Raw genomic sequence first — 8179 nt, 5'->3', positions numbered from 1 at the left:
AATGGGGGTCTCCTTTCCTCTTCTGTGCAATTCCCCCCCTCTCTCCCATTCCTTCCCACCTCTCATCCCTGTTTGACGGTAATCTTCTTCTCATGCTCTTCCTCCCTGCTCTGTTTTGAGTCGCCCCCCCCCCCTTATATCAAAGAAGACATTCGGCATTTGTTTTTAAGGGATTGGCTGACTTCACTTAGCATAATGTGCTCTAATGCCAAACATTTCCCTGAAAATGCCATGATTTTGTTGTTTTTTAGTGCTGAGTAATATTCCATTGTGTATATATGCCACATTTTTTAATCCATTCATCTATTGAAGGGCATCTAGGTTGGTTCCACAGTCTAGCTATTGTGAATTGTGCTACTATGAACATTGATGACTCTGTATCCCTGTAGTATGCTCTTTTTAGGTCTTTTGGGAATAGTCCGAGAAGGGGAATAGCTGGGTTGAATGGTGGTTCCATTCCAAGCTTTCCAAGGAATCTCCATACTGCTTTCCAAATTGGTCACACCAGTTTGCAGTCCCACCAGCAATGTACAAGTGTACCCTTTTCCCCACATCCTCGCCAGCACTTGTTGTTTTTTGACTTCATAATTGCTGCCTTTCTTACTGGGGTGAGATGATACCTTAGAGTGATTTTAATTTGCATTTCTCTGATTGCTAGAGATGGTGAGCATTTTTTCATGTATTTGTTGATTGATTGTATACCCTCCTCTGAGAAGTGTCTGTTCATATCCTTGGCCCATTTGTTGATTGGGTTATTTGTTTTCTTATTGTTTAATTTTTTGGGTTCTTTGTATACTCTTGAGATTAGGGTTCTATCTGAAGTGTAAGGGGTAAAAATTTGTTCCCAGGGTGTAGGCTCCCTATTTACCTCTCTTATTGTTTCTCTTGCTGAGAAAAATTTTTTAGTTTGAGTAAATCCCATTTATTGATTCTTGATTTTAACTGTTGAGCTACAGGTGTCCTATTAAGGAATTTGGAGCCCGACCCCACGAGGTGGAGATTAGAGCCAACTTTTTCTTCTATTAGATGCAGAGTTTCTGGTTTGATTCCTAGCTCCTTAATCCATTTTGAGTTAACTTTTGTGCATGGTGAGAGACAGGGATTCAATTTCATTTTGTTGCATATGGCTTTCCAGTTCTCCCAGCATCATTTGTTGAAGATGCTATCCTTTCTCCATTGCATGCTTTTATCATCTTTGTCTAACATAAGGTAGTTGTAATTTTGTGGATTGGTTTCTGTGTCCTCTATTCTGTACCATTGGTCTACCTGCCTGTTTTGGTACCAGTACCATGCTGTTTTTGTTACTATTGTTCTGAGTAAAATCTGGTATCGCTATACTGCCTGTTTCACTCTTCCTGCTTAGATTGCTTTTGCTATTCTGGGTCTCCTATTTTTCCAGATGAATTTCATGATTGCTTTTTCTATTTCTTTGAGAAATACTGTTGGGATTTTGATTGGCATTGCATTAAACCTGTAGAGTACTTTTGGTAATATCTCCATTTTAATGATGTTAGTTCTGCCTATCCATGAACAAGGTATATCTTTCCATCTTCTAAGGTCTTCTTCTATTTCTCTCTTCTGTAGTTTTCATTGTATAGGTCTTTCACTTCTTTTGTTAGGTTGATTCCCAAGTATTTCATTTTGGGGGGGGATATTGTAAATGGGGTGGTTGTCCTCATTTCCATTTCAGTGGATTTGTCACTGATATACAGGAATGCCTTTGATTTATGCGTGTTGATTTTATATCCTGCCACTTTGATGAATTCATTTACTAACTCTAGAAGCTTCTTGGTAGAACCTTTTGGGTCTGCTAGGTATAGTATCATGTCATCTGCAAACAGTGCTAATTTAAGTTCCTCTTTTCCTATCTTTATGCTTTTAATTTCTTTCATCTGTCTAATTGCTCCGGCCAGTGTTTTGAGAACTATGTTGAATAGAAGTGGTAAGAGAGGGCATCCCTGTCTTGTTCCAGATTTTAGAGGGAATGCCTTCAGTTTTTCTCCATTTAGAATGATGTTTGCCTGAGGCTTAGCATAGATAGCTTTTAGATGTTGAGATAAGTTCCTGTTATCCCTAGTTTTTCTAGTGTTTTGAACATAAAGGGATGCTGTACTTTGTCTAATGCTTTCTTTGCGTCTATGGAGATGATCATATGGTTCTTATCTTTAAGTCTATTGATGTGGTGAATAACATTTATTGATTTCCGTATGTTGAACCAGCCTTGCATCCCAGGTATGAATCCTACTTGATCATGGTGCACAATCCTTTTAATATGTTTTTGAATCCAATTTGCCAGAATTTTATTGAGCATTTTTGCATCTATGTTCATTAGAGATATTGGTCTGTAGTTTTCTTTCTTTGAAGTGTCTTTGTCTGGTTTTGGAATCAGGGTGATATTGGCCTCATAGAATGAATTCGGAAGAGCTCCCTCTTTGTCTATTTCCTGAAATAGCTTGAAAAGTATTCGTATTAGTTCTTCTTTAAAGGTTTTGTAAAACTCTGCTGTACACCCATCTGGTCCTGGGCTTTTCTTGGTTGGTAGTCTTTTGATGGCTTCTTCTATTTTCTCCTTTGATATTGGTCTGTTTAAGTTGTGTGTATCCTCTTGACTCAATCTGGGTAAATCATATGACTTAAGAAATTTATCGATGTCTTCACTATCCTCTATTTTATTGGAATATAAGGTTTCAAAATAATTTCTGATTATCTTCTGTATTTCTGTGGTATTTGTTGTGATATTGCCTTTTTCATCCCGTATGCTGGTAATTTGAGTTCTCTCTCTTCTTCTCTTTGTTAGCCTGGCTAAGGGTCTGTCAATCTTATTTATTTTTTCAAAGAACCAACTTTTAGTTTTGTCAATTTTTTCAATTGTTTCTTTTGTTTCAATTTCATTGATTTCAGCTCTGATTTTAATTATTTCTTGTCTTCTACTACATTTGCTATTGTTTTGCTCTTCCTTTTCTAGGGTTTTGAGATGAAGTGTGAGATAATATATTTGTTGTTTTTTTCTTTTTTTGTGGAATGAACTCCAAGCAATAAATTTTCCTCTTAAAACTGCTTTCATTATGTCCCATAGATTCCAATATGTTGTGTCTGTGTTTTCATTTATCTGTAAGAATATTTTGATTTCCTCATATATGTCTTCTGTAACCCATTGATCATTCAGTAACATATTGTCAATTCTCCAAGTGATGCAGGATTTTTCCTTCCTTCTTTTATCGTTGATTTCCAGTTTCATTCCATTATGATCGGATAGGCTGCATGGTATTATCTCCACTCCTTTATAATTTCTAAGAGTTACCCTATGGCATAATATAAGGTCTATTTTTGAGAAGGATCCATGTGCTGCTGAGAAAAAAGTATATTTGCTTGATGATGGTTGATATATTCTATATATGTTGGTTAAGTCTAGGTTATTAATTGTGTTATTGAGTTCTATGGTTCCTTTATTCAACTTTTGTTTGGAATATCTGTCCAATGGTGAGAGAGGTGTGTTGAAGTCACCCATAATTATTGTATTGTGGTCTATTTGTCTCTTAAACTTGAGGAGATTTTGTTTTATGAACATAGCTGCGCCTTTGTTTGGTGCATAAATATTGATAATTGTTATGTCTTGTTGGTGAATGGTTCCCTTTAACAGTATATAGTGTCCTTCTTTATCCCTCTTGATTAACTTAGGTTTGAAGTTAATTTTATTCGATATGAGTATGGCCACTCCTGCATGCTTCCGAGGACCATGTGAGTGGTATGATTTTTCCCAATCTTTCACCTTCAGCCTGTGTATGTCTTTTCCTATCAGATTAGTCTCCTGAAGGCAGCATATTGTTGGATCTGTTTTGTTAATCCAGGTTACTAGTCTATGTCGCTTAATTGGTGAGTTTAAGCCATTAACGTTTAGGGTCACTATTGATATATTGTTTGTACTTCCAGACATGTGTATTTATTTATTTATTTTAATTTGGCTTGTTTTTCCTCTTTGATTATTTTTCCCCCTTTACTGAGTTACTTCGCACTGTCGGTTTTGGATGTTGTTTTTCATTTCCTCTTCTTGTAGTGTTTTGCCCAAAATGCTTTGCAGTGCAGTGCTGGTTTTCTGGCTGCGAATTCTTTTAACTTTTGTTTATTGTGAAAGATTTTAATTTCATTGTCAAACCTGAAGCTTAATTTTCCTGGATACAATATTCTTGTTTGGAATCAATTATTTTTCAGCGTTTGAAATACGTTGTTCCAAGATCTTTTCGCTTTCAGCGTTTGTGATGAAAAATCAGCCATTAACCTAATTGTTTTACCCCTGAATGTAATCTGCCTCCTTTCTCTTGTAGCTTTTAATATTCTCTCCTTGATCTGTATGTTGGATGTCTTCATAATAATGTGTCTTGGAGTTGGTCTATTATGGTTTTGTATGTTTGGGGTCCTGTAGGCTTCCAGGATTTGGCAGTCCGTTCCATTTTTCATTTCTGGAAAGTTTTCTAAAATTATTTCATTCGATAGATTGCTCATTCCTTTTGTTTGCACCTCTATACCTTCCTCTATTCCAGTGACTCTTAAGTTTGGTTTTTTTATGATATCCCATATCTCTTGGATGTTTTGCTCGTGGTTTCTTACCTGCCTTTCTGTGTTGACTAGACTCTTTTTGAGTTGATATAATTTGTCTTCATTATCTGATGTTCTGACTTCTACTTAATCTAGTCTACTAGTAATACTCTTATTTGAGTTTTTTATTTGGTTTATGGTTTCCTGCATTTCTATGATTACTGTTTGATTTTTTTTTAATCTCTATCTCCTGGTAGAGTTGATTTTTTGCTTCTTGAATCTGTTTATGTAATTTATTTTCAAAGTATTCTTTCATTGTTTGGATTTACTGTCTAATGACTACTTTAAGATTCCATTCCATCTGAATCAGGTATGCCTTGAGTTCTTTATCTGACCATTTTTCTGATGCCTCTAGGTTCTCCTGTAAATTTAAGCTGTCGTGCATTGTTTGTAATCCTTTTTCCCTTGTTTTATCATGGTGCTCATGTTACTTTCCAGCTCTGTTTGACTGCTGTGTTTCTGTTTTCTCCTATAAGTTTGTTTTGGTTTTGTATATCTTCGGGCTCTCTCCTTTGCGATGGGTGACTATATCTAGAGATGTTGCACTTTATTGTAATTTAAAGCAAATTCGTTCATTTCATAAAAGGCATACGGATTCTAAAGGCATATATCAATCCGCGGTTTGGTCTTAAGACTTTATGTTTAGGTCGCGTGCTGTGATGGTATGGAGGTTAGTATGTCTTAGCTACCTTGGAAGATTGCTCTACTGAAGGGGGATATTAACAGGCGAATGGACCAAGGTATTTGGTGGTGGCCAGGAACTTAGGAGCACTATATACAGCCTCGAAACATTCACCTATTTGCATTTAGAAAATTACACGTAATGAAAGTCGTAATGCTTGGGATGAAAGGTAGGGGAAGGGGAAGGAAGAAGTCCTTAAGGAGAAAGATGGAGAAAAAATAGTTAGAATAAAAAAATGGTAAGAAAAATAAAAATTAAAAAGAGAAAATTTAAAAAAGTTAAAAAAAAGGATAAATGCAGTTTTAGAGTTCTATTTTCATCTCTTCCAGTAGGTGGAGCTGTGCCATCCAAGCCGAGCTTCTGCCCTCAATATGCAGGAAACAATCCCTGTGCAGTGTCTCCTTTTCCCCTACTGGGTGGCTCTCCAATCCTGGTCGCCCAGGGCGGTTTCCGGTCTCCAGCCCCTCCCCCCTTCTCATGCCATCCAGGCCCCACGGTGGTGTTCTCCACAGATCTAGTTATACTTGCAGACCCCTGGGAACGACTGAGCACTCTCTCTGTTTGCCATTCACCCAGACCCCAAGGTTGTGGAGCTGGTGATCTGGGGGCCGTCAGCTTATTTTGCCTGGTCCCTTTCGGTAGCCACGCCCCCAGGAGCTGGCAGAAAAAGCCTTGGCTGTCGCCGCTGGTGGTAGGGGGAGTTGGAGGTCAGGTGTCCCCTATGTTCCCCTGGGCTCCTACAATCACACCCTCGAAGATCTGGAGATAGATTATTGAGATTTCCCTGCTGTATGTATCTGGTGGGGTGGGAGTCACCCACCTGTTGAAGCTGATTTCACTGGGATGGGATCCTGTCCGCCGAACTGCTGACATCAGCTCTCTGCTATGGTGGACTCCCTTGCCGGGGTGTCCAATGGGAGAGGTGAGTCTGGTCTGTCTCTGGTCTGTCCCGGCCTCAGTTCTCGGTCCACTGTCTCATGGAGGCTTGGTTAGCAACCTCTTCAAAGGGTCCAACTCTTCATTTCTCTGCCACTCATGGTCTCTGGCAGTGCCAAAACGCCTCGGTCTGCGGCAGGCTGCCAGACAGTCAGCAAGCACCTCCACGTGGCATGGGGTGGCCGAGATTCACCCGTGTCTGAGCAAGCTGCCACCTCCGAGGAGCCCAAACTCCCCGCCTAGGTCTAACTTCAGCTGAATTTTGCTGGGAGTTTCTCAGCAGGCAGAATCCAAATGTTCTGAGGTCTGTCTCTGTCTCCGTGGCTAAAGAGGTGAAGGGAGCGCTGCCTCCCTGCCTGCTGCCATGTTTGATCCCCCCAATAATATTTTTTAAATATATTTTTAGTTGTTGATAGACGTTTGCTATTTATTTATTTATATGTGGTGCTGAGAATTGAACTCGGTGCTTCACACATGCCAGGCAAGTGCACTACTGATGAGCCACAACCACAGGCCCAAGTTAATAATATCCTACTGAATGAACAATGGGTTGTAAAAGACATTAAGGAGATTAAAAAATTCTTAGAGGTGAATGAGAACACAGATACAAAGTATTGAAATCTCTGGGACACTATGAAGGCAATACTAACAGGAAAGTTCATTGCATGGAGTTCATTCCTTAAAAGAAAAAAAAAAAGTCAATAAATAAATGACTTAACATTACATCTCAAAGCCCTAGAAAAAGAAGAACAAATCAACACCAAAAGTAGTATTGCTAAGAGCCACAGCCAAGTAATATGATGCATGGCATTTTTGGTTGAAAGGTGATGCCAGCAAGCCATTGAGATGATATGATTATGTTAAGATCTGCATTCATATGGATATTGGACTCCTTCTGTCCACCTCGGCCTGCTATGGGACTCCTGGAGAGTTCCCATTGGTTGGGGAAGTGTGGTAGGAGGGAATTCCGGAGGAGGGGCTTCCTGTTGGGGTCCAGGAGAACACCGAGTGGGTCGGTCGGCAATCTTCCCGGGAGCGTATGGGGCATTGGCAGCAGTTTCAAAAATAAAGTTTGTTCCTGCTTGAGTGGCTCGTGATTTTGTGCCCACCCAGACTGCGGCAAGTATAAGACAGGAAATAATTAAAATCAGAGCTTAAATCAATGAAATTGAAACAAAAGAAGCAATTGAAAAAATTGACAAAACAAAAAGTTGGTTCTTTGAAAAAATAAATAAAATTGACAGACCCTTAGCCATGCTAACAAAGAGAAGAAGAGAGAAAACTCAAATTACTAACATACATGATGAAAAAGGAAATATTACAACAGACACTATAGAAATACAAAAGATAATTAAAAATTATTTTAAAAATGTGTACTCCAATAATATAGAAAATATCAAAGGCATCAACAAATTTTTAGAGCCATATTATTTGCCTAAATTGAATCAGGATGATATACACAATTTAAACAGATCAATTTCAAGTGATGAAATAGAAGATGCCATCAGAAGCCTACCAACCAAGAAAAGCCCAGGACTGAATGGATACACAGCTGAGTTGTATAAGACCTTCAAAGGAGAATTAATAACAATACTCTTCAATTTATTTCAGGAAATAGAAAAAGAGGGAGCACTTCCAAACTCATTCTATAAAACCAAATATCACCCTGATTCCAAAACCAGGCAAAGACATCAAAGAAAGAAAAATTTAGACCAATATATCTAATAAACATAGATGCAATAATTCTCAATAAAATTCTGGCAAATCAAATACAAAAACATATCAAGAAGAGAGTGCACCACAATCAAGTGGGGTTCAATCTAGGGATGCAAGGTTGGTTCAACATACAGAAATCAATAAATATAATTTATCACATCAATAGACTTAAATGTAAGAATCATATGATCATCTCAACAGACACAGAAAAATCATTAGACAAAATACAGCACCCCTTCATGTTCAAAACAC

This window comes from Spermophilus citellus, assembly GCF_964194105.1.
Source record: "Spermophilus citellus genome assembly, chromosome: 6".
Classification (NCBI taxonomy): Eukaryota; Metazoa; Chordata; class Mammalia; order Rodentia; family Sciuridae; genus Spermophilus; species Spermophilus citellus.
Note: the sequence above shows the minus strand (reverse complement) of the source record.